The sequence below is a fragment of the Oryctolagus cuniculus genome, chromosome 16 (genome assembly GCF_051225735.1).
Source record: "Oryctolagus cuniculus isolate XC-2025 breed Fujian yellow rabbit chromosome 16, ASM5122573v1, whole genome shotgun sequence".
Lineage (NCBI taxonomy): Eukaryota > Metazoa > Chordata > Mammalia > Lagomorpha > Leporidae > Oryctolagus > Oryctolagus cuniculus.
The window spans coordinates 65,823,840-65,851,341 of record NC_142882.1 but is presented as its reverse complement, the minus strand read 5'-3'; the positions used below and the strand labels follow the sequence as shown (position 1 = coordinate 65,851,341).

Sequence of the window (27,502 nt, the reverse complement as noted above, 5' to 3'; positions counted from 1 at the left end):
CAAGTTACTAGAGAACATTGGAGAAACCCTTCAAGATATTGGCACAGGCAAAGAGTTTCTGGAAAAGACCCGGGAGGCACAGGCAGTCAAAGCCAAAATTAACTATTGGGATTGCATCAAATTGAGAAGTTTCTGTACTGCAAAAGAAACAGGAGAGTGAAGAGACAACCGTCAGAATGGGAAAAAATATTTGCAAACTATGCAACAGATAAAGGGTTAATAACCAGAATCTACAAAGAGATCAAGAAACTCCACAAAAACAAAACCAACAACCCACTTAAGAGATGGGCCAAGGACCTCAATAGACATTTTTCAAAAGAGGAAATCCAAATGGCCAACAGGCACATGAAAAAATGTTCAAGGTCATTAGCAATCAGAGAAATGCAAATCAAAACCACAATGAGGTTCCACCTCACCCCGGTTAGAATGGCTCACATTCAGAAATCTACCAACAACAGATGCTGGCGAGGATGTGGGGAAAAAGGGACACTAACCCACTGTTGGTGGGAATGCAAACTGGTTAAGCCACTATGGAAATCAGTCTGGAGATTCCTCAGAAACCTGAAGATAACCCTACCTTTCGACCCAGCCATCCCACTCCTTGGAATTTACCCGAAGGAATTTAAATTGGCAAACAAAAAAGCGGTCTGCAGCCTAATGTTTATTGCAGCACAATTCACAATAGCTAAGACCTGGAACCAACCTAAATGCCCATCAACGGTAGACTGGATAAAGAAATTATGGGATATGTACTCTTTAGAATACTATACTGCAGTAAGAAACAACGAAATCCAGTCATTTGCAACAAAATGGAGGAATCTGGAACACATCATGCTGAGTGAAATAAGCCAGTCCCAAAGGGACAAATACCATATGTTCTCCCTGATCGGTGACAACTGACTGAACACCAAAAAGGAAACTTGTTGAAGTGAAAGGGATACTATGGGAAACGGTGACTTGATCAGCATAGCCCTGACTGTTAATGAACAACTTAATACATTATCCCTCTTAGTAGTTTTTTTGTCTGTTCTACTTAATATGACTGATTCAATTCTGTAATTAATACACAGTTATTCTTAAGTGTTGAAATTTAACTGAAATGTGATCCCTGTTAAACATAAGAGTAGGAATAAGAGAGGGAAGAGATATATAATTTGGGACATGTTCAAGCTGACTTGCCCCAAATGGTAGAGTTAGAAACATACCAGGGGACTCCAATTTAATCCCATCAAGGTGGCATGTACCAATGCCATCTCACTAGTCCAAGTGATCAATTTCAGTTCGCAATTGATCATAATGAAAGGACTAAGAGTCAAAGGGAGCACATAAGCAAGTCTAGTACCTGCTAACACTAACCGATAGAATAAATAAAGGGGAGAGTGATCCAACATGGGAAGTGAGATACTCAGCAGACTCATAGAATGGCAGATGCCCTAAATAGCACTCTGGCCTCAGAATCAGCCCTAAAGGCATTCAGATCTGGCTGAAAAGCCCATGAGAGTATTTCAGGCATGGAAAGCCAAGACACTCTGGCAAAAGATCTCTGTGAGTGAGATCTCAGTGGAAAGAACAGGTCTTCAAAGAAGGAGGTACCTTTCTCTGAAGGGAGGAGAGAACCTCCACTTTGACTATGACCTTGTCTAAACAAGATAAGAGTCGGAGAACTCAAGGGGCTTCCATAGCCTTGGAAACTCATGACTGGAGCATAGGGAGATTACTGATGCCATAGACAGGAGTGTCAATTTGTAAAGTCAACAACAGGAGTCACTGTGCTCTTACTCCTCATGTAGGATCTCTGTCCTTAATGTGCTGTGCATTGAGATTTAATGCTATAATGAGTACTCAAATAATATATTTCACTTTGTGTTTCTATGGGGGTGCAAACTGTTGAAATCTTTACTTAATGCATACTAAACTGATCCTCTGAAAAAAAAAAAAAAAAAAAAAAAAAAAAAGAAAAGAAACTATCAACTCCCAACTTGACTCTCACTGGGATTAAACATGACAATAGGTCTGATCTGATTTCATCATCATTAAAAAAAATCATCTATTATTTTTCACTTTATGTTTCTGTGTGGGAGCAAACTGTTGAAATCCTTACTTAATGTATACTAAGCTGATCTTCTGTATATTAAGATAATCGAAAATGAATCTTGATGTGAATGGAAGGGGAGAGGGAGTGGGAAAGGGGAGGGTTGTGGGTGGGAGGGATGGTATGGGGGGGAAGCCATAGTAATCCATTATTCGTACTTTGGAAACGTATATTCATTAAATAAAAGTTAAAAAAAAAAAACAAAACAAAACAAACAACCTCCAGGTGTTTACAGTGGTCTCCCACTTCTCCAGGCTGATAACACAAGACCAGTGAGTGGCTCATGAGTAATTTACCCTTTAGTATCACAAAGCATGAATGGATATGTAGAGGTGGTAGCTTACTTTTAAAAAGAGTAAGACCTGTTTAAGGGGACTCTATCTTCATTTTGATATTTGGGGCAGTGACCAATGTTTCCTACCAACACCCAAGGATTTGGATTTTTATCTCAAAATTGATTGTGAGCATGCAGATCTTTTCTTAATTGGACTGATTGTGTATGACAACTCCTTTGTGTTTCCGAGTCTCATGAAATGAAAACTCAAGCAGACATCTGTGTGTGAACCAACAAGGGTTCCTTCCGCCCTTTAACACAGTGCCGTTATTTCCCTAAGTGTGTGTAATGGGGTGAAACTTGCTTCAGCTACTTTTCAGCTTTGGAAAGTTATTTTTTTTTAACGTCAGATCCAATGCACAGATCTGAAAGGCTTCCCCTTTGCAAGATTTTTCCCCTTTCTCTTTTTCTGCTCATTGTAAAACACTGTGAAGCATTGCACTGTAGGGCTATAGACTCTGGACTGCCCTACATTCAGGGAATTCAGAGTTAAGGCTCCAGGAGTAACCTTACCTTTGCCTTCTTGCAGGGTTACAGCAGCCTTTTGTTGTGTGATCACATCGCCCAAAAGAGCTAAATTCTCCACCGCTTATCTGCCATTCCACCTGCAGAACCCTCTTTGAAGTTGATGGGGCTCTGGGCACCAAGGGGCCAGACATACTACAGGAGAATTAGGCCCTGTGCATTCAAAACTACTAAATGACACATATATGTGCATTTCTCATCTGTGATAAAGGTTTAAAAGGCCACAATTTAGCTACTTGATTGTGCCTTCTGGAGGAGCTCTATAGAAAAAAAGAATGTGAACACTTCCACTTATGTAAGTCACATTCTATGTCATGTCACCAACTCATATATAGTTGTTGGATAAAAGCCTCCATTGTACAGGAAAGGTAACCTTGTAAAAATGACAAGCGTAGGCTTTCTCCGTATTTTATGCAATTAAAATGTTAACCTTGACATACTAGCCCTTCAGTTTTCTTTAAATGTCCTTCAGTTTGCAAACCTGAGGATTTTTTTAAACTGTAGTGTGTCTACAGCAAGGCCTCTCCTTCTAGCCTGTGTCTTCTGTATGGCTAGCCATGGGAAGCAGCTGCTCCATGGCCATGGCCACTGCTGGGGCTCTTCTTCCGCCTCTGTACTCCCTCATTAGTTCCAGGAGCTTTCTGCCCCATCCTGTGCTGCCTAGTCTGCTCCTGGGTCATTAGAGGGGAGGAGAGAGGACAGACAGAGAAGCTTGGTCCTTCCTAGCGGGGACACCGTAGGGCAGGACCCCTTGGCGCATCTTTTCACTCATGAAGAAGATAACTCATGTTTTGCTCCTTAAAGGAAATTCCTCGAACCCTCTCCGAGTCCTGATTTTTCTCAAAGGCAGTGTTGCCTACAGCCTGTGCCCTACTCCCTTCCCTTTGTTCTTATTTCCAGCCAGGAGTATCTTGCTTTTATCTATAAAGGGGGAAACATGAACAGGTGGGTAGGTGACATGGAAGGTACGTTTTAAGAGCTGGCTGCAAGCAATAACATACCCTTATAAAACTCTGTGAAAATAGCACATGTGTAGGCACACTTTCAAAACTACTCAAAGAAGCCCTAGCACTGCGTGCACCTGACCATGTGTTTTACTGAGACACTTTGCAATTGGCTGTGTCTGTTATCCCTTCCCATTATGAGCTCCGTTCCTGTCTCTACCTCCAACATGCCCTTTGGTCTAGTGATGCTTGGAGTGGTTGTGGGCATTTGTGGGGAAATTGAGGTGAGAATATATTGGTTTAGTGTGATGTCTTTAGGTGGTTTTCAGTTCCTTCTATGAGCAGTTAATACTGGATATCTTGGTGTAAGAAGGGCTTCTAGAAATATTCTTGCCATCCATCTTTATGACAGGGATAGCACCTAAGTGGGACCTTATTCAGTGTACCCAGCCCTAAAAGTATAGGTTGTAAAGACAATAGTTAAAATATGCAAAGCCAGAGCTATTCTGGGAAAAATTTCTTCCAAATCTTGCAATTTTTACAGTGATAAATTTCATAATACCAATAACAAATGAAGCTCTAAGAAGTTTGAAAATATCAGTAACTTTAACTAAAGGTTAACCATGACAGAGGAAACAGTGAATTACCTTGCAGTAATCTCTATAGAAATTGGTATTATACAATGATTGTCAAATGAAGAGGAGATTGAAAGATATTAACCAAAAATTTAGGAAACAGTAGAGAGTATGATATCACATATTTGTGGATTTCATTATGTTCATTATGAATTTTCCAACTTTTGTATGTAATGTTTTCTCATTCTAAAAAATTAACTTTAGTATATAATTTTATACTTAGTTTTGTTTTTTCTTAAAGACAGTTCTCCATTTAATATGTTAGTCTCTGCAGTTCCAGACCTGCTCGTGTAGAAAGAATATTCTGATGCATTAAATATTTACCTAGCAAAAAGTTTAAGGCGACAACTGGCTGTCCATTATTTTAAAGGTATGAGGCTAATTCAAAAAGTTCAAGTAACAGTAGAATTAAAAGATAAGAGTATTTCAGTGCAAAAAATTTAAAATCCATGCAGACTCAAGGGTTTTCAAACAGTTCATTGAAAATGCATATTATGAAAAAGTAATGCATGGATTATTTAAAAATGTTTTTCATCAAAATAAACCTAACTTTTAATTCTGTTTTCCACAAACTTCTTGACGTCCCTCATATGTTATTAACTGCAGAAACAGTCTGCTGAGGGCGCTCAGGAATTCAAATCAACATCTCTTGGGCAATCACCTCCTGGGTTCCTTGGCCATCTGAGCGTTTGCTATCCTGCAGCATCTCGTCAATGACTGACTCCCACAGAACCTCTTTAACAACTCCCTGCAAAATCCTGAAACAAATCAGAGCTGAAAGTGTGCAATGGCAAAGCCAACTGAAAACAACAGAAAAGAAAATCAACAGGCAGTAATCCAACCAAGATGGAAACAGCCAATAAGCACTGCCTTCTAGCACAGGAAATGGAAACCACTGAATCCAGTTCTCAGTGCGTGGACTGATGAAGCGGATGCTCCATGTGCTGAGAACATGCACAAAAGCATCCTTTTCTATTTGGAAAGGAAGTCCTTAGGCTTTTGATTTTCTGCAGAAAAATCTCAATTCCTGGTCAGTTCTGAATTTAGGTAGGCATTCAGGTTAGGTAGTGACCACAGAAACAGGCTTGAGCTAAAAACCCCAAGGCATGATTACAATAAGTGCCAGAGTGTGATGATGAATTCTGGAAGGCAGAATCAGAAGAGTTTCAGTTGGCACCTTGGTAATGTAGTAACGGGTGGGATGGTGTAGTCTGGTGGAGCATGGGTATGGAAACTTGAGTTTAAATCTCTAATACTTCATGGACTTGGCTGTCTTACTTAATCTCTCATTGCTTTGGTTGCCTCATCGATAAAGCAAGCTTAGAGACACCCACCTGCAAGGAAGTTAGAAAGCATAAACTCAATGCTGTGGGTACTATGTGTGGATACCAGTAAATACTCAACAAATGATAGCCACTATTCCCTTTTTGGGTTTATGCCACCACTGATGTTTGAATTTCAGTCTTACACTCATTGAGAATCCCTGCTTTGATAAGCAAGTGTGATTTTATTTTCAACAATGCTGATTTACTGGCTACTGATGTCTGGCTGTTCTGGTTGATTTAATAAGTTGGGTTCTCTTGATTTGCAAACCTGGTTTTTATTTGTTGGAAGTCTGGAAATCTTAAATACTGTTCATATATCTAGAACTCCATAGATGGAAGTTGCAAATCTAGTTCTCCCTACAGTTAAGTAACTACAGATGAAAGAAAAGAAAAGAAATAGTAATAAGGGTTATTCTCAAATGAACGGAAATTGAGGGATAGTCCAGAGTAAAGAATTTACAATAGTATTCCAACAACGAAAATGATTTATTGAAGCTTTCTAAGAGTAGATTCAGTGCATTGCTCTTTTCTTTTACAAATATTCAGAGGAAATCTCATACATGACCAATCAAGGTACCAGGCTTCGAGATGTTCTAAGCATATTGAAGAACATTAGCAAAGGTTTTCCATCTCACATTTTCAGAGTTAAGATATCCCCAGTTTGAGCCAACTGTTTCCCTTCAGGTTGGACTTGTATGTTCTTGCTGGAAATGCCCAGCAAAAGAAAAGCTTCTACATGGGTCCCCACCCGAAAGACAATTCCTAAAAATGCTAAGAAACCAAAAACATCTGGGGGATGCCGACATTGGCTGCACATCTGTATACACATCCTGCTTGCAGCATGAAGACTTGTGAGAATCTGATTTATCTTGGTCACATGTGAATAAATCCATACAAAGTGAGAGTGCTGCTCTCTTCTGATAATTTTTTACCCTTTAAAAGTTACAAGAAAGGCACTTGGGAGGTAAACACATTTTGGAAAATATCAAGATAGGATCTGGCATAGATCATAGAGGAAGAAGTACAAAATTAGGAACATTATTATTGCTGATTGTATGCCCTTGAGCAAGTTACTTGATTTCATTAAAGCTTAGCTTCTTCAGGAGTGAAGTAGAGAAAGAAAACCTTTATAAAGTTACTGTTAGGATTAAATTAAATAATGTGTCGAAGGAGCATATCTCAGTACTAGATGTTCAACAGTAGTAATTATTATTTTAGCCTAGAATATCCATTAGACTTTAACATAAAAATGTTAACCTGTAAATTTGTATATTATAATTGAAGAAAATATTTTTTGGTTGGTTTGTTGTAGTTTTAAGAGATAGGCTATGCTTGGGGCATTCAGATCCTGGCTGAAAGGCCCATGAGAGTCTCGCAGGCATGGAAAGCCAAGACACTGTGGCAAAAACGACCTGAATGAAAGATCTCGGTGAACCAGATCCCAGCGGAAAGAATGGGTCATCAAAGAAGGAGGCACCTTTCTCTGAAGGGAGGAAGGAACCCCCACTGTGACATGGCCTTGACTAAATAAGTTCAGAGTTGGTGAACTCAAGAGGCTTCCATAGCCTTGACAGCTCATGGCAAGAGCCTTGGATGATTACTGACGTCATAAATAAGAGTGTCAATTGTTAAATCAACAATGGGAGTCACCGTGCACCTGCTCCCCACATAGTCTCTGTCCTTAATGTGTTGTACTATGTGAATTAACAGTAAAACTACTAGTCAAACAGTACTCTATATCTTGTGCAGTTGTGTGGGTGCAGTCTGTTGAAATCTTTACTTAGTATATACTAAGTTGATCTTCTGTATATAAAGATAATTGAAAATGAATCTCGATGAAGGGTGGGAGGGAGGTTATGAGGGAAAAAGCCACAATAATGCAAACATTGCACTTTATAAATTTACATTTATTAAATAAAAAATAGTAAAAAAAAAAAAAGGCTATGAACGTGGCTAGGCAAGGATTAGCCTGAAGGTCTAAATCATGCCTCTTTTAACAAAACTTTCTTAACTGGGACTTTGAACTAGGGGATGCTCTGTGTGATTCCACTTTCTAGAATTTATTGCCAAACTCTGGCATGTATTTTCTCAGGAATTATTAGTCCTAAACCCGATTTTGTGGTTATTACCTAATAACCTAAGTATCTTACTGAATTCAGCAACAATTATCCAAGAACTTAGAATTTTCTGCGGGATACCAAAAAGCCCATAGACTTCCTGTGCACATACCAATGCCTACCATTTGTGTGTGTTCGCAGGCTCCTTTTTATGTGTATCTTTGGCTGGGGGAAGTTCTGTCTGCACCAGAGTTGGTTTTCTTTTCCTATGCCTGTTTATTGGTTACTTTCATCAGAGCTGGGTTTAAAGTCATTTCTTGATTTCTTGTCTGTTTTTATTTATTTTTTAAAGGGAATTAAAACAGCATTTATTAGTGGTTTACATACCTGCTAAAAAAGAAGGGATTGTAACTTGCAAAAATGATACAGTCAAGAACATCCCACAGTCCTTCACAGTCTTGTCTATTTTTAATGGGCCATGTTGTACACAATTTTCTGGCTCTGATTTGGGGTTAGAATTTTGGAGAGATCCTGGAATAAACGTACTTCCAATATACATGCTCAGTAGGCATCTGCCATGGTGAGAGGGCTGAGGTTAGTGGACTGCTCAGATGCCCAAGAGACCTGCCAAATGTTGATGGAAAACTCTGGGTAGGAACAAGTCCTCCAAGCATTTCTGCAGTGGACTAATCAGACCTCACTTCTGCATCTCACATAATCCTTCCTCAATCATCATTTAATAATTGTTACATACCTGCAATGAATTCAGTTCTACTAGCCCTTCTTGCCTCAGTCTGTGACCAGCTCTGTGGTAAATGCTCAAGCTGTAGGGGGTGCAGGTGTGTAGGTCACTTAACCAATACATCATTGCAGTTTTACTCATTTCTTGGCTCTCACTGTTTCTTTCAAGTCAAGATGCCTGGTACTTATTGACATTTCCTGTGTCCACTGCTGTGCTAATTACTGTGGAGATCGGAGGGAAAGATAAGACCCTGCTCTGCCCTCTAGAATCTTACAGTCTCACCAAGACCAATCAACCATGTGGGGAAGCAGCAGCACCAAGGGAGAATATAGTTATGTATACATGATTTTTTACTTATGAAAGGGTTACATCCCCATAAATCTATGGTAAAGAGGTAGTACCACCCACCACACCTAACCTAGTGGGCATCCTAGCTTAGCAACACCGTGTGTTGTAGAGCGTCAGTTGTTTCTCTTTGTGTTCACCCAGCTGATGAGGAGCTGCACTTGTTGCTATTGTCCTTTGAGAAGGAATTATCCCAATTATTACTAGCCCAGGAAAAGATCACAACTCGAAATTTGAAGTATTATTTCTGCTGAAAGCAACTCACATCCACACCATTATAAAGCCACAAAGTCACAAGGTGGACCATAGAAAGCTGGGAATCTCTGTACTAAATTCTGTGGCACAAAAATAGAACACTTAGAGTTTCTCCTCTACTCTGTTGATCTTCAAATGCCTGTTTTATGCAAGCATTTAGACTTTGGAACAAAATCCACAGAATCAGAAATGTGCAGGAGGGCTCGGCACTGTGGTGCAGCAGGTTAAATCCCTGACTGCATCTCAGGCATCCCATATGGGAGCTGGTTTGAGTCCCGACTGCCCCATTTCCGATCCGGCTTCCTGCTAGTGCACCTGGGAAAGCAGAAGAGGGTGGCTACAGGAAGAGGCCTTACCTGCGATGCCACAGCGTCGGCCCCTGATATTTGTTTCTGAGGTGGGACAGATATCCCCTGTGGCTACTATCCTCTCTTGAGTGTCCTAAGGTTACTCCAGTTCAAAGCTTATTTGAACAAAATGTACTTCATAAATTTCGAATTTGCCTAGGAGAATGGGATGTGGAATTGAGGAAATGTGAACATTTTCAAAAGGGAGAAAATGATTTTCCAAAATTGTGGAGTGTGGAGGTAGACGATTGATGTGGAAAACTTACAGTTCCTGTATTAAGGAAAGAGTTTGCAACTGCTTAAAAGGGGCAATATTGATGAGAGAGATGGCACACCTTAACTATAAGCAAATTATGAGGAAGAATTCTTCACCATTTTCCCCAAGAAACTCATAAGCTTTGCAGATTTGGGGAAAACCATAAACTGTTCTGAGTTAGTTAGGCAGAACAGTCAACAAGTCTCTCAAATGTCCACATGAATAAGTTGGAAAAATGTAGGCTACTGGTAGCTTCATAAAGTTCATAAATCACTGAGCAAGCAAATCCACAGGCCCTTTTAATGGGGCAGTGGCAGCCCGGGTAGAGTTCTCTGATGTTCTGCCCCTGAGAGCTGTCCTTGGCTCTTTCCTACTTAGCATTTTCATTAGTGGCTGGAATAAAGGCACAGACAGAATGACTGCGAAGGCAATGACTGACAGAATGAGGGTCCCCAAAAATTCATGACAGGCTGGAAACAAGCCTGACAAAATACAGTCTAATGAAGAAAAAGTTAGCAATCTTTTAAAGCATGCAGGTGCCTTTGCAGACTTGCTAACATCTGTGAGTAACAATAGCACACATTAACAATGAATGACAATAGAGTCAGAACGGTGGAGTTGGCCCAAGCCGATGTGATCAGTAAAAGAACAGCCTGGAACAAAGGCTGTAAAATCCCCTGCACGTGGGGATCCGACAAGAGGGGGATAGTGTGTTCAGTTCTGGATGCTGTGGCTTATAAGGGGCATTGCGTAGAATTTCACTGTTTCTTCGTGACACTGGAAGACCCTGAGATAAAACAAACCCCTAGAAATGTTTCAATTCTGATTTCACCAATGGCATGCAAAAGTGGTAGACAAACTCTTTAAATAGACACTGAAAAGCACCTTGAACATTCAGCTGGCCTCCTGGACAGCCATCACCACCGAGGACAAATATTAAAAGCCTGCAGATAACAAAGGCACAATGACTCTACAGCACTTCATCAACATACAGATCGGGCACAGTTTTCCCTATAATACTAGCATTCCAGGGAAGATTACTTTCAAAAGTGCTGGGAAGCTTTCCAGTCACGTTGTTATGGGCTGACTTGTCCTCCCAACCCCAGATTTGCATTCTAAAGTCCTGACCCATAGTGGCTGTACTTGGAGACAGGGTGCTAGGACATGAAGTTGGAATGATGTCATCGGGGTAGGGGCCTAATGCAACATGACTGGTGTCCTCATCAGAGAGGCAATCTGGAGGCAGCCAAGGGACAGATGGAAGATGACACGATGACTTGGGGAGAAGATGACATCTGTAATAGGAGAGAGGTCTGGGGCAGAGACTTCCTTCCATGGCCCTCAGAAGGATCCAACCCTGCTGACACCTCAACCTCAGACTCCTAATGTCCAGCACTGTGAGAGCACATTTCTGGGTCTTAGCCACCTGGTCTGTGGCCATTGTTACAGCAACTCTAGCAAACTCAGAGAGGCAAGGGCTGAAGACGGTGGCTGTCCCCCAGCCCTGGCATTTGTCCTTGCTCTGGGCCTGGCCTCTCCTTCAGGACATTATATTCCCTGTGAGGCACTCAGTACTTCAAAGCACCTCCCAAGGCCCCCATCTCTCCTCAAACAGTTTTCCATTCCCTCCATCCTAGTCTTCAGGGATCCTATTTTTTGGAATGTCTCCATTCCACGCACACTAAGCTGAACGCTGGTCTCTATTTTGTTATTTGACAGGTATACTTAGAAAAAGAGGAAGAGACACAGAGATCTTCCATCTGCTGGTTCACTCTCCAAATGAATGCAATGACCCAGTCTGGGTTTGGCCAAACCCAGGAGCTAGGAGCTTCTTCCAGGTCTTCCATGTGGGTGCAGGGGCCCAAGCATTTGGGCTATCCTCTGCTGCTTTCCTAGGAACATTAGCAGGGAGCTGGATCGGAAGTGGAGCAACTGGGACTTGAACCAGCACCCATATGGGATGCTGGTGCTGTGGGTTATGGCTTAACCCACTGTGCCACAACTCTGGCCCCAAGACACAGGTTTCATAAATTATTTAAGAGATAGGCACACGGATAGGTCCCATCTGATAGCTCACTCCCCAAATGACCACAATAATTGAAAGTGCACTGAGGCCCAAGCCCAGAGCTGAGAACTCAATCCAGCTTCAATCTGAAGAGGGAGGCAGCAAGCAATGACCAGCATCAAGCCACCAATTTTCAGGGTGTACTTTGGCAGGAAGCTGGAGTCATGGGTGGAGCCAGGAGCCAAACTCGCCCATGTGGGACAGAGATTTAACCGCTATGCCAAACACCCACCCAGTTACCGTTTTTGACACTTGGGTTTGAGGATTGCATTAGTGACTGCAGGTGAAGCATACTGGGAAACACAGCAAGCTACAGGTCCTGTCTAAGCCTGGCTTGCCTTTGGTTCTGCAGCCGGAAGTCAGCAAGGCTGCTCTGGGACCACTCGAAAGGCAGCCAGCATTCGGGGAAGGAGGCCCTGTCTCCTGGCAGGTGGGATGAAAGAACTCTGCCAGGCTGGCAGCAAAAAGCATAGCCTGCAGGAAGCTGCCTAGGGCAAGTTCCCAAGTACTACATTCATCAAGTTGGGGCTCATCACTCTTCTCCAGCCCCAGAATTCTCCCGAGCCTCTTCTGCCCGAGGGAACTTGACATCAACAGAGGCCCTTTTGGAGTTGAGTGAGGACCCATGTGCAGAAACAGCACAAATGCCAAGGAGATGGGGGACATCTGAATGTTGAATTCTTAAGCAAGTCCTCCTTAAATCCAGTGCATTTAATTGTCATGATTTTTAGATGTCAACATTCGATGATGAATGAGAACTTTGTCAAAGTAGAAATAATTCAAGCCCTTCATTGCCTGGTTAGTAGTTGTTTTCTGCTGGGCAGGGAGGGTAGTTTTCAGAGCCCACTGTGAGATCGACACACTTCTAGCTGTTTTTGTTTTGCTTATTTCAGTGTCTTTCCACAGTAACAAATGCTGTGGGCACACTTCATGGAATTGAGTTTGTTAATTATTTGGACTCCCTCTCTAAGTGGACCCAAACAGATCTTTACAAGATAGATGAAATACACAGCAGTAGCCAAGGGGTCAACAGATAAGATTGTCTGCCTGGTTATTCAAAAAGATGAAAAAAATGTACGAAGTAAGCAATGAAAAATAAACCTGCATGTATCTGACAGACCAGGCTGTGAATGCAGTTGAGAATAGCTTAATTTGCACACATACCTGTCAGGACACATATTTTTATTTAGGTCTGGACTTGGAAAGGGGGAAGCACGTGTCACAATGTTCTTGTAAATGAATTCAGGCCGTGCTTCTATATGTTAAAGCAACGGGATTCTGCTCCTCCATCTTTCTGGTTCTAGCAATGGTTAGCTTAGAGATTGGTCTAGAGCAAAACAGATGCTCCTTGACTTAAGATGGGGTTCTGTCCTACAACCCTTTAGAAGCTAGAAATATGAAACAAAAGTGCAATCAATGCCCCTAAACTACCACACATCACACCTTAGACACATTTCCAATGACTGTGTACCCATTTTGTACCATTGTCAAGCTGAAAAATTGTACACTGAACTGTCCAAAGTTGGAGACGGTACTTAACCATTTTCTTTTTTTATAATTACATGGCCCATGATTTCACTTTTAAATTTCAAGTGATTTTTGTCTTATGCTGATAACAAAATGAAACAGGAGACTAATGATAATTATCATCTCATGGTGCAGAATTCTAGATTTCTGGAACCAAATTCAGACTGCCTGTGGGAAAAGTGTGTGTGCACGCACAAGTGTGGTTATATAAGTAAAGGTGTATGTGTGTATGCATGTATATGTGTGTAAAAGTCCCTACTAAAATAATTAAAATACTAAATGGGATTTTTATTAGAGATTTTACTCTTATCACTAACTTTTAATTACTGCCAGCAATATGACAAATTTGGTAGGAAAAATGATTAATTTTAGACTCTTCATAATTAATGAGTATCAAATAGCTCTTTTATTTTCTTGAGTTCCCACAAAAGATAAAAATTCAGAGAATATGATTACAATATGGTGGAATAGGGAAAGGGCATACTGTTCTAGGCTAAAGTTAAAGAACAAAAACCAACCAAACAAAAAAACATGTGGAGGAAGTACATTCTCAGGGGAGAGGCTAGAGAGAAAACCTCAGTGGAAATTCTATGGAGGCAAGAGGGAGGCCATTGATTTCTGCGGAAAGTGTGGAAGTGCAGCACAAGCTTGGATACAATACACAGCTTTGAAAAGTGAGGTGAGCTCAGACTGCAGCAGCCCATGCCACTGTTCCCACCCTGGAGCACTGACCAGAGCTTCCTGGCCCCACTGCGTGCTTCCTGGCCCCACCGAGCACACACCTCTGGGTATTCACTAAAAGAGCAGACATTCCACTAAGCCACAGAGGTATAATTCAAGATAAAAGCTATCAGAGACAAAAAAAAAAAAACTATCAAGTATTTCCACAAATGCCTAAATAAACACAGAAATTTAAGAAACAAGAATAAGGATGACAACATGACCCTCTCACCCAAAGGAATACAACAATACTTCAATATCATAATGTAGAGATGAAGAGATTAATGAAATGCCTGAAATGGAATTCAAAAGATTAATCATAGGATTACTCAGAAATAATGAGTAGCAAATCCACAAATTGAATAAATCCATATGTGACATGAATGAAAAATTTTTCCATGAAATTTAAATTTTGAAGAGAAATCAAAATATTAGAAATAAAAAAGTCAATAAGTCAAATAAAAAATACAGTAGGAAGCCTTAACAACAGACTTATTGAGGCAGAAGAAAGAACATCTGAACTAGAAGACAAATCTTTGGAAATTTTTCAGATTAAAAAAAAAAGAAATGAAGAAAATTAAAAACAGTATTGGAGATTTATGGGATATTATCAAATGACCCAACATATGGGTCTTAGAAGTTCCTGAAGGTGTGGAAAGAGACTGGATTAGAAGGCCTGTTCAGTGAAATAATTACAGAAAATTTTCCTAATTTGGAGAAAGAAGGGGATGTACAGGTACATGAGGCATATAGAACTCATAATAGACATGAAAAGACCTTGACCATGACACATTGTAGTCAAACTTTCAACAGTAAAACATAAAGATTGTAAAATGTGCATGAGAGAAATGCCAAGTTATTTTCAGAGGAACTTCAATTGGACTCACAGCTAAACCCTATCAGAAACTCTACAGGCCAGGAGAGAATGGAGAGATATAGCCCAAGTCTTAAGAGGAAAAAAAAACTCACCCCAGAATATCCTGCAAAGCTCTCATTTATGAATGAAGGTGAAATAAAGACCTTCCAGAACAAACAGAAATTTGAAGAATTAGTCACCAGTCATCCAGCCTTACAAAAGATGCTTAAGGATGTGCTAAACACAGAAAAACAGAAAGATAGTTATCATTATGAAAGAATGTGAAGGCAGAAAATCTCCCAGTGAAAGTAGAAAGTAAATCCAAAGCAAACAATAGGAATATATACATATATATTATATAATTACAAGGCCAAATCATTACTTATCAATAGTAACTTTGAATGTAAATAGCCTAAAAGATACAGGATGGCTCAATAGATTAAAAATAATACCAATTATTTGCTACCTGCAAGAAATACACCTCACCTACAAAGATACATGCAGACTTAAAGTGAAACGTGAAACGATGGAAAAATATATTCCATGCTAAAGCAGAAACAAGGAGGTGTAGCCATCCTAATATCAGACAAAATAGATTTTTAACACAAAAACTGTTGAAAGAGATGAAGAAGGGTACTATGTAACGATTAAGGGATCAATTCAACAGGAATATGTGACTATAATAAATGTATATGCACCCAATGCCAGGGTGCCTGGCTATTTAAAAGAAATGTTAATGGATCTAAAAGGAGACATAGACTCTAATACAATAGGAATTGGGAACATCAACACTCCACTTTAATCAATGCACAATCATCTAGAAAGAAAATCAACAAAGAAACAACAGAGCTAATTGACACTATGGACCAAATGGACCTGATATCTATAGAACCTTTCATCCCACAGTTGGAGAATACACATTCTTCCCATCAGTCCTTGGAACTTTCTCTAGGAAAGACCATATGCTAGGCTATTAAGCAAGTCTAGCACATTAAAAGAAATTGAAATCATGGCATGCATCTTCTCTGACCACAATAGATTGAAGCTGGAAATTAACAACTCAAGAATCTCAAGAACATATGCAAACACATGGACACTGAACAACATGCTCCTAAATGAACAGTGAGTGGGTCATAGAAGAAATCAAAAGAGAAATAAAAATTTCTGGAAATAAATGAAGACAATACAACATATCAAAACAGCAAAGACCATGTGAAGAAGGAAGTTTATAAAATTGGTGCCTACACCAAGAAATTGGAAAGGCACCAACTAAGTGAGCATCTCAAGGATCTAAAAACCAGCAACAGACCAAACCCAAAATTAGTAGGAAGAAAGAAAAAATTAGAAAAGAAAAAAATTGAAGCAAAGTATTATAAAGGATCAGTGAAAAGAAGAACTAGTTTTTTTGAAAAAATAAACAAAATTGACATACCACTAGCCCAAGTAACCAAAGAGAGGGGGAGGACCCAAGTCAATAAAATTAGAGATGAAAAGGATATGTAACTACAGACATCACAGAAATAAAAAGAATCATCAGAAATTACTATAAAGAGCTATGTGCCAACAAATCGGAAAACACAGAAGAAATGGATAGATTCCTAGACACATAAACTACTGAAACTGAGTCAAGAACACATAGAAAACTGAAATAGACCAATAACCAAGATACAAATTGAATCAGTAATAAAGACCCTTCCAACAAAGAAAAGCCCAAGATAGCTTCACTGCTGAATTCTACCAGAAATCTAACAAACTAATTCCAATTCTTCTCAAGCAATTCAAAACAATTGAAAGGGAAGGAATCCTCCCAAGCTCCTTCTATGAAGCCAGCATCACCATAATTTCTAAACTAGAAGAAGAAACAGCAGAGAAAATACTATAGACCACTATCTCTGATGAACACACATGCAAAAATCCTCAACAAAATACTAGCCTAAGGAATCCCACAACACATCAGAAAGATCGTCCACCCAGACCAAGTGGGATTTATCCCTGGTATGCAGGGATGGTTCAATGTTCGCAAATCAATGTGATACACCACATTAACAAACTGCAGAAGAAAAACCATATGATTATCTCAATAGATACAGAGAAAGCATTTTATAAAATACAACACCCTTTCATGATGAAAACTCTAAGCAAATTGGTATAGAAGGAACATTCCTCAATACAATCAAAGCAATTTCTGAAAAACCCATGGCCAGCATCCTACTGAACGGGAAAAAGTTGTAAGTATTGCCACTAAGATCCAAAACTAGACAAGGGTGCTCACCCTCGCCATTAGACAAGAAAAAGAATTAAAAGGGATATAAATTGGATAGGAGGAACTGAAGCTATTCCTGTTTGAAGAGGACATGATTCCATATATAGGGGAATCAAAAGTCTTCACTAAAAGACTATTGAAACTCATAAAAGAATTTGGAAAAGTGGAAGGATATAAAATCAACACACAAAAATCAATAGCCTTTATGTACACAGAAGTTCTTTCTTAGCCATGGCATTGTCTCAGATCAATCCCATTCACAATAGCTAAAAAATTAATTACCTTGGAATAAATTTAACCCAGGATGTTAATGATCTCTGATGAACATTACAAAACATTAAAGAATGAAGTAGAAGACACAAAAAATGGAAAAGTCTTCTGTGTTCATGGATTGAAAGAATATCATAAAAATTTCCACACTAAGAAAGAAACTTATAGTTTCAATGAGATCTCAATTAATAAATATCAAAAACATTCTTCTCAGATCTAGAAAAACTTAAGCCAAAATTCATATGGAATCATAGGAGACTCTGAATAGCTAACACAATATTACATAACAAAAAACTGGAGACATACCACTAGATTTCAAGACATACTACAGGGCAGTTATAATAAAAACAGCTTGGCACAGGCAGAAAAAAAACAGACTTATAGGCAAATGGAACAGAATAGAAAATCCAGAAATCAATCCCTGCATCTACAAATGACTTATCTTTGACAGAGGAGCTAAACTCATTCCCTGCAGCAAGGACAGTCTCCTCAACAAATGATGCTGGGAAAACTGGATCTCCACATGCAGAAGTATGAAACAAGACCCCTACATTACACCTTATACAAAAATCCACTCAAAGTGGATCAAGGACCTAATCTATGACTGGATACCATCAAATTACTAGAGAACATTGGGGAAACTCTGCTAGACATTGGCATAGGCAAAGATTTCTTGGAAAAGACCCCAGAAGCACAGGCAATCAAAACTCAAATTGACAAATTGGATTACATCAAGCTGAGAAGCTTCTACACTGCAAAAGAAACACTCAACAAAGTGAATAGACAACCAACAGAATGGGAGAAAATACTTGAAAATTATGAAACTGATAAATTATTAATACCCAGAATCTATAAATAGCTCAAGAAACTCAATAACAACAAGACAAACAATCCAGGTAAGAAATAAGCAAAGTACTCAAATTTTCAAAAGAGAAAATTCAAATGGCAAGCAGGCAAATGAAGAAATGTTCAGGATTACTAGCCATCAGGGAAATGCAAATCAAAACCACAATGAAGTTTCACCTTACCCCAGTTAGAATGGCTCTTGGACAGATATCAACATATTATGAATGCTGGCAAGGATGTGGGGAAAGGGTAACCTAATCCACAGTTAGTGGGAATGTAAACTGGTGCAGCCATTTTACAATAAGACTGTATGGAGGTACCTCAGAAATCTGAAAATATATCTACCACATGATCTAGCAATCCCACTCCTGGGAATTTACCCAAACAAGATGAAATAAGCATATGAAAGCGTTATCTGTATCCTCATTTTCATTGAAGCTCAATTCACAATAGCTAAGATAGGGAATCAACCCAGATGTCCATCAACTGTTGACTGGATAAAGAAATTATGGTATATATACACTAGGGAGTACTACTCAGCTTTATAAAAAAAATGAAATCCTGTCTTTTGCAATAGGATGGATGCAACTGGAAACCATTATACTTAAATAAGCCAGTCTCCAAAAGAAGATGCCGTATGTTTTCCCTAATCTGTGGTAACTGAGTATCTCAAGTATAATGTATTGGTGTGAAATTGACATTTTGAGATTCCATAATTATTTACAGCCATTGTCTCTACTGTTGAGGAACAGTGTTTTTTTCTTCATACTATTTGTTGAACTCTTCACTTGGTGTAGGGTTAATCTTTTTTTTTTTAAGATTTATTTTATTTATTTGAAAGACAGAGTTACAGAGAGAGGTAGAGACAGAGAGAGAGGTCTCTCTGCTGGTTCACTCCAAATGGCCGCAACGGCAGGAGCTGCACCGATCCGAAGCCAGGAGCCAGGAGCTTCCTTCAGGTTTCACACGTGGGTTCAGGGGCCCAAGGACTTGGGCCATTCTCCACTGCTTTCCCAGGCCACAGCAGAGAGCTGGATTGGAAGAGGAGCAGCCAGGACTAGAACTGGTGCCCATATGGGATGCCGGTGCCTCAGGCCAGGGCATAACCCACTGCGCCACAGTGCTGGCCCCTAGGGTAAATCTTACGAGGATAAAATAAACTGAAATTAATCATTGTAAAAATTAAGAGAAGCAATAAGAGAAAAAAAGAGGAAGCATGGGGTGGGAGGAAGGGTAGAGTGGGAAGTATCATTATATTCCTAAATCTGTTGATATGAAATACATGGAATTTGTATACCTTAAATAAAATTTAAAAAATTTCAGAGAATACAAAGCTGGAATTTGTGGGGAAAATTTAACTCCACTATGTCATTATTAAATAGAATATTCTAGCTTAATATCTTTAGTTTTCAATTTCTGTAAATCTATGATGGATTTTGTTCTCATTAAGCTATCACAGAAGACATATATGTGATAAATTAACTCATTCAGGTGTGAAGGGCTGATAATAGCACTACCAGTTTCTAGTTAATTTCCACTAACTTGTAAAGGGCTGACAGCAGTAAGTTGCAGCTCTGTGAAGGTAGGAGCCAAGATCTCTCCTTACATCCTCATGCCCAGTGTAGTATTTGGTACATATTTTTGATATGGAATGAAATTGGGTTAATTATACCTAATTTCTTGGCGCTTTAAAGAACATGTTTAATAACATATTTCTAAGGAATGAGTTTTAGATGCTTGGCATAAAGCTTGTAGAGATCATTTTAAGTGGTACAGACTTCCTTATACTACAAGCACCCAACAACACACAGGGCTGTTCTCTCTAAATATTGTTTATACTATCATTTTTCTTCTCTGTATCCAACTTCTTATCGTCAACTCACAGTTCTACCATTAATTCCAAGAACACAGTGTGTCTGATTTTATGTGATGCGTATAGAACTCAACCATGCATGCAACCTAGGTGTTTAACTCAGGAATATTGTCAGTATAAACTGTACTGGGATTGTGCAAAAGACAATTCAAAACAAATATTTTGGGAAGAAAAGAAAGCAGTTAAAACAATCTTGCTTAGGACTACAAGAATGACAACTCATTAATGGAGTCTTAAATCAAGTCTTTTGATCTTAGTCTGCAATATGACCCCAAATAAAAGTCCTTTATAATCCTTACCTCAGAATTCATGAGGTACTGTGGAATGCTGTGCACCACCTGCCAAATTGAAAACAATCTCTGATCCTACTCTAGAGCATCCTTGGACAAAAATCCCACAAAAACTGAAATATGCTTATGCAAGGGGCCCTATCCAACAAGAACCCCCAAACGGATCTTTCCTGGAGTCAAATGCAAGTCAGGCAATCACATCCATCCCATCCTGATCATGCTGGAGAAATATTGCCACCTGTGATGCAGGTGGTGCAAGCCTCGCAGTCTCTGGATGATATGCCTTTCCCAAGAACTGTCTCTTTGTTGAGCTCTGGAAGCAATCAATTTAATTGGTGGATACCAATGGCACAGCAACTGGTCAAACAACATTTTTCACCCATAAGACTCAGAGCAAAGGTGGATTCTTTTAATCATAGAAAGCCAAACTTTGCTCAATGTCAGACATAATTTTGGTCTACTTGCTTTTTCATAGCTCGTTGGGTCCAGATAGAAGAAAGAATCATATGCTTTTGTTTCCATTTTGCTTATCTGGGGCAACTCTTATTACTTTCCCTTTTCCCCAGTAGTTATGAAATTCTGTTCTTAGGGATGATAACATACGACATGTGAACAATTTGGCTGGGAAAACCATTCTTAACACTTATGGTTGACAAGGACTCCTGAGGCAGTGTAAAAACCGAGGCAGCCGCCACCATCGCAGCTGTGGGGTTCTGGACATTTTTGCTTTCATAGTGAAATTATCTCATTTGCCCTGGTTCCCATAGTTTAAATGAGGCACTATTTGATTTCTTATTACTCATCTACTTAGCTCATCCTTGTTTTTACAACCAAGTTAGGCTATTAGCAAATTGTCTCCTAATTTTAACAGTACTTTAGGTTATCATTTCTTCTTTCAAATGCTTTGGTCCACTGCTGTACAGACAAGGTTGACCGTTCCTAGGAAGTCTTCTCTGATTACTTAGGTCAGGAGGGTTCCCACCTCTATTCTGAAGGTACAATACAATTCACCCTGCTTTAAAGAGAGGTGGCACATGAGATGCCATCATTTATTGGACTATAGAAAGAAACAATTTTTTTGAGTTGGAAATTTTAACATGATGTTAAGAAGCCACCTATTGCTATTACCTTTAGATTTTACACAAAGCTGACCCAAAGAAATGGCTCACAGAACTCTCCCTTGTCACTGTGGTTGGCATAGGGGCCAGAGAACAGGCCCATCAGTCTTTCGAGGAAGGGGACCCATGACCCTGGCTAAGATGGGGTCCAAAGTGATAATGGTTCTATGTGGATCAGAGAGGAAAGCCAAAAGATGATACAGATAACAAAAAAGGATGAAGAAAGGTAAACAAATTCAAGGAGAGTAACAACGGGCCCCAAGTGGCCTTATTATATGAATAGACTGGAGATAACTACATCTTTCTACCCCAGCGCTTCATAAATTCTGTCATCTCGTTAGGATTGTCAGAAGCACACTGACCTCACTTCCTCCTTTAACGAGCTTGCCCTATTTTGAGGGGAGATTCTTGAGGCACACATAGCCCAGAAACATAAACAACTTGTCAGCCTCGTAATTCTGGAAGTCATGCACTCCAAAGAGAGAGGGTAGTGCCTGGGAAGCCAGCTGACCAGCGGCAGCAGTCCAGAGAGAGGCACCTGGCACAGTAGCAGGTGGGCAGGGCGATCGCAAAGGCGAGGTTTGTGAAGCAGCCAAGAGCAGAGTTTAATCCCTGCTTCTTGAGAAAGGTGGTAAAGGTAGATTTGTGGCTTTGCATGCAATCACCAGGGCTCCTTGGATTTGCCTGGATGCCTTCTCTCTCCAGTAAGAAGGAGGCAGCTGTGATGTCTGCTTCAGGTCTAGGAATGTGCTATGGAAAGAGCAAATTTGTGTTCAGCCCACTCCTATTTTGCCAACTACTGCAAGACACCATCCATTCCTCCAGCCCTCAACCTGATTCTCTTATTTCAGGTTAGATGAGGAAAATAGCTTTGAGTTCCCAGTGATCCAGGGTGGATTAGATGGTCAAAAATTGCATTGTGCTTCTAGAAGACAGACTTTTTGCTGAGGTCTCCAGTACAGTCTTAAATGCACCCCAACTCTATATAAAGGCAAGAAAAACTCCACATGGTCAGCTTTGTGTCGAGTGAGTGCTATGAAGTTGCTCTTACTGACTACCCTGGGTTTTAGTGTCTCAAGGCAAACCACATCATCAAATTATATATAAAAAACAAAGCATCCTGACTGACAAAGAGGACGCCACCTCATTTTCCTATGACATTTTGCCTCCCTGTCCTTTTCCTGTAATGATGACACCAAAACCTTTCACGGTGCATGTGGTTATCATGGGCAGGAAACACATTTATCAAAATTCATTGCATGCATTTTGGGGTGGATGGAGGTGAGGAGCAGCGAGGCAGCTGGGAAGATGTTCAGACCTCACCCCTACTCTTCCCGGTTTCGCATCCAGCCCAGTGTCGGGTGGAAGGTGGGTAGCAGGGTCATCAGTTATTTCCACTTGCTATTTTGGTCAGCTACATAAAAGATATCCCTGACAATTCTGAATTGCATGTATAAACCATTTGATGGCTGCTGGTCTTGTTGCTGCTCTTTCCTCTTTTTCTCAGCTTTTTTTCCCCTTCTGAGTATCCCATATTTCCTCTTCTCTGCTCTATCCAACATAAACATTTATCTTCTTGGACCATGTATTCAAAAAAAAAAAGGTAAAGGGAATAGTAAAAATACAGAGTCAAATGTGAGTGGCAGAGCTATAATTCTTTATGAAGTAGCAGGTAAGATTGATTGTCAAGGGTCAAAAGGCTAGGTCAAACTCCACTCATTCGTCAGCTGAATGTCATTTTTGTTTTCCCTGTCACCAGATAGCTTTAAAAAAAATTGCAACTCCTTCCTCATTATCTGGGACTTGGCTCCTTTTCTGCCATCCAGTATTAATGAAACCGTGCTTCAAGCCCGGCCCTCCTCTTCTCCGGTTCTTCTTCTTGAGCTGCCTTCTTTTCTATAGCACCACCGCGAAGGCACCATTTCAAAGGCCATTTTCTCCCCCAGCCAAAGGGGAAACTGCCACCAGTGAGAGTGATTTGAAAACACACACCAAGTAGAAACGTTTGGCTGAACAACAATGTAATTAAATCATAGCAGATGGGACGCCTGTGATGCGATGTAATTGGATGGTGGCAATATCTTTGCATCTCATAAAGAGGAAAACAGAAATGAGGGGCAATATCTGGAAGCCATCTAAAATCATGTGTTGTAAATAAAGAAAACAAATCTCCCCTTATAATTACAGTGGGCCACAAAAGCATAATGCAAAAACCTAAACTAATGCATCGATTATGCTTAGAATCTAATGTGCCATCCACAGTGGGTCAAATGGAGGTTAACGTTATCAACTAATTTCACCTCCAGTAAGATTCATCTAATAAGCTTATGTTTAATTATGCTAAAGAGAAAGATGATTAGTTAGATGGGAATTAACTTGTGAATTGTTAATCACAGACTGGCCAAATGCTGCAAGTTAGCAGCTAAAAGTGGTAACTCGAGATATATAAATTTATATCCACAGCTAGATAGCAGTTGGAAGTTCAAAGTTTAAGCAATGGTGATGAGTGTTTTATTTTGTAAACTGTGCTGGTTTTTTCTGTGTCCTCTCTGCTTCTAAATTGGATGAAAGCAGATTGATAAATCTAGATTAGAATTTTCCTTATAGCCGTGACATTCTTTGGACCAATTGTCTGATCTTCTCTACAAGTATTTATAATTTTCATTAGCCCATCTCATTCCTATTGGTTGGCCACTGTATGGTGTGACTGAAGTCTTATATGGGTCAGTGAGTTCTGCTTTATTTCTATTTCATGATCCCAGGCCGGCAGTCCCTGGAGGAGGGCACTAACCAGAGAAAGTCCCGAGGAGCAGCTCAGGAGCTTTCAAAGAGAGGGCATGGTGGGGATGTGTCAGTTGAACACATGATCTCCTTAAGGAGGAAAGATAATGATGGCACCAAAAAACCCTTCAGTGAAATTCCAGGCTAATTTCAGTGTACTCAGAAACAATAATCAACTTTGAATAGAGCATGTATTGATTTTGTAGCACAATATGTGTGGCCCTTGAAAAAATGGCACTTGCAATCAGGTTCAGCTTGAAGAACTTGATTAAAAAGAACATGGCCTAGCCATGGTTGGAATCTGGAGTCTAAGAGCAGAAAGATCAGAGAGCAAACTCTATAAGGGGTGGCTTGGTGGGGAAACTTGCCCAGGCAGCCTGAAGCTTCGAACACTGCTCTAGGGAGCTTCTCAAGGTGAAAGCTGAGAGGCTGAGATTTGGATTGTAAAAGGGGATGGGGAGGATGGGTGGTCCTGGGAACAAGAGTTGTGAGGAACAGTTCAGGCAGTTATTCAATGAGGAGACAGATTGACATCAAAGAAGAAGTTGGAAACCCGAAATATGAAGTGGTTTTAAAAATCTCACAACCTGGGTATGCAAGAAAGGAGCTGAAATAAAATTGTTAAGTGTTAACATTAGAAATATGTGTTCTTAAAGTCTTTTTCTAACTTAGGATGATGATTTATAATTTCTTTTGAAAACTTTAAAATTGTTATTTTAATTGTATATATTTGTGGATGTATATATTTGTCGATGAGATTTCACAAATAAGACCAGTGTAAGCAAATAATGAAGGATAGAATTAAAAGGGAGAGAATGATCCTGCGGGGGAAACAGGACACACAGCAGACTCATAGAATGGCAGCACTCCTGCCTCAGAATCAACCCTTGGGACATTCGGATCTGCCTAAAAGGTCCATGAGAGTCTCACAGGCATGGAAAGCCATGACACGGTGGCAAAAAACAATCTAAATGAAAGATCCTGGTGAATAAGACCCCAGCAGAAGGAACAGGCCATCAAGGAGAGAGGCACCTGTCTCTGAAGGGAGGAAGGAACCTCCATTGTGATATGGCCTCGACTAAACAAGTTCAGAGTTGGTGAACTCAAGGGGCTTCCATAGCCTAGACTGCTTATAGCAAGAGTCTCGGGTGATTGCTGACATCATAAACAAGAGTGCCAATTGTTAAATCAACAAAGGGAGTCACTGGGTACATGCTCCCCACGTAGGATCTCTGTCCTTAATGTGTTCTACTATGAAACTTAAAAACAACACTACTAGTTGAACAATACCCTATACCTTGTGCGGTTGTGTGAGTGCAGCCTGTTGAAATCCTTGCTTAGTATATACTAAGTTGATCTTCAGTATATGAAGGTAATTGAAAATGAAACTCGATGAAGGGCGGGATGGGAGAGGGAGTGGGAGAGGGGAGGTTGGGGGGGTGGAGTCACAACAATACAAAAGTTGCACTTTGTAAATTCACATTTATTAAATAAAAAAAACTATATAACAAACAAAAAAAAAGAACTTAATACTTTACCCTTTTAGTATTTTTTATGTTCTACTTAAAACTATTGGCTGAACTCTGTAATTAATACACAATTACTCTTAGGTGTTTAATTAATGCTATAACTAGTACTCAAATAGTATTTTACACTTTGTGTTTCTGTGTGGGTGCAAACTGTGGAAATCTTTATTTAATATATGCTAAATTGTTCCTCTGTATATAAAGATAATTGAAAATTAATCTTGATGTGAATGGAAGGGGAGAGGGAGTGGGAGAGCGGAGTGTTGTGGGTGGGAGGGAAGTTACGGGGTGGGGAAGCTATTGTAATCCATAAGCTGTACTTTGGAAATTTATGTTCATTAAATAAAATAAAATAAAACTTTAAAATTGTTATTTTAATTGTATATATTTGTGGAGGTACCATGTGATAATTGGATATGTGTATTCAAATGGGTGATGGTCAAGTTAGTTTCTGTTCTCTTCAACATTCTTGAAGACATTTTTGATTTGTAAATGTACATACTTAAGGGATACAGTATGCTATTTTAATACATGTATACCATGTGTACTGATCAAATCAGGGTGGTTAATGTTTCCCTTTCCTTACCATTACTTGCTATTTGACACCTTTGGGTTCCTCTTTTGTATTCATAAAATATGTAATAGGTTATTGTGAATGACAGTCACTGTGCTGTAGAACAATGTAACTTATTCCTTCCATCTAACCATGTTTTGGTACTCTTAATTTCTAATAAAAGGACATGATTTTACACTTTTATCTCATGTCTCTTCTCTATGTTCCCGGGACTTCCTGATGATGGGAACTGAAGCCTGAGTCCAGACGGCTTGGTTGCAACACTGCTAATGCTACTGACAGCAAATGCAGGGAGGAACACGATCGACAGATGACATAATAAGCCCCATGAGGATCACCCCAAACTACAAATAGTAATGGAAATGTAAGATTTCTGACTGTAAATAACCTAAATTCTATACTGCGTGGCTATGAATTTGGTCTCTGGGACTGCTGAAACGAGGGCCAACAATATTGAAGCATAACCTCAGATTATTGGAGAAAACTGTTAAAAGTCGATGGTACACATTTTATTTTAAAAGGTCATTTTGATGTTGCTTAATGATTAACAATCACACTAGAATTGCAAACAGCCAAGAATGAAATCACTGTCAGATATATCTGTGAAAGATGATAGTTAATATTTTTCACAGATCAAAATGCTAAGGACTTGGACAGTTTTTAAAGTGGGCATTCATGGAAAAAATGTGAAGTCTTGTTTTTAAGGAAAACAAAAGCTGAACAACTTAAGTTTGAAAATCTGGATTAATAAGAATTGCGTATGTCACAAACAAAAGATTTTAGTTGATTACAACTCAAGAAGTTGACATCGCTATAAGATGGTCATGCATCCGGTAGATGGCTACAATGGAGTCCACATTTTGGATACACCAGGCCTTCTGGGTCTTTCTATGGGGTTTCCAGTGCTGGAGCTCCTGTAGCTGCTTGCAGGTGAGG

At 39.7% G+C, this 27,502-nt stretch overlaps 1 protein-coding gene across 1 annotated transcript in view; it reads right to left on the bottom strand.

Moving 5' to 3' along the window:
• Positions 1-27,502, bottom strand: part of POU6F2 (POU class 6 homeobox 2) — a 448,120-nt gene that overhangs the window by 175,893 nt on the left and 244,725 nt on the right. The window lies entirely within an intron of this gene.